This window comes from Antrostomus carolinensis, unplaced genomic scaffold (genome assembly GCF_000700745.2).
Source record: "Antrostomus carolinensis isolate BGI_N321 unplaced genomic scaffold, ASM70074v2 scaffold33691, whole genome shotgun sequence".
Lineage (NCBI taxonomy): Eukaryota > Metazoa > Chordata > Aves > Caprimulgiformes > Caprimulgidae > Antrostomus > Antrostomus carolinensis.
In genome coordinates, this window is record NW_010296834.1 from 23,036 (window position 1) to 23,472 (window position 437).

Below are 437 nucleotides of genomic sequence, written 5' to 3' on the forward strand. Positions count from 1 at the left end.
CGCCCCGGGATTTGCTGGGGCTGAGGGGAGTGGGGGGCTTTTTGGACAGCTGCAGCCAGGCAAAATCCTCCAGGGAAGATCCAAACTGGCCTCTGCCTTTCCCAGCTCATCACGGCCAAGAACATGAGCTGCTGCTCTGGTGCAAGGGGGAGGGAAGCGGAGCCACCTGCTTGGTTTCTCCCGACCCTAATGGGCCCCAAATACCCCCAAAACCAGCACAGAGCCATAAACAACCAAACAGAAGCTGGTTCTCTATGGCTTTTTTTTTAGGAGGGGTGGGTTATTTGGCCATTCGTCCCCTGGTCTGGGATGCAAAGTGACAGGATGCAAAACTTTGTGGTGCAGGGGGGAGGACATGGACTGTCAGGAGTGTGTGTGGCTGCTGAGGACCCTGCAGGGTTCTGAGCCCCAGCCCTGGTCCTGTCCGAGAGAGACCC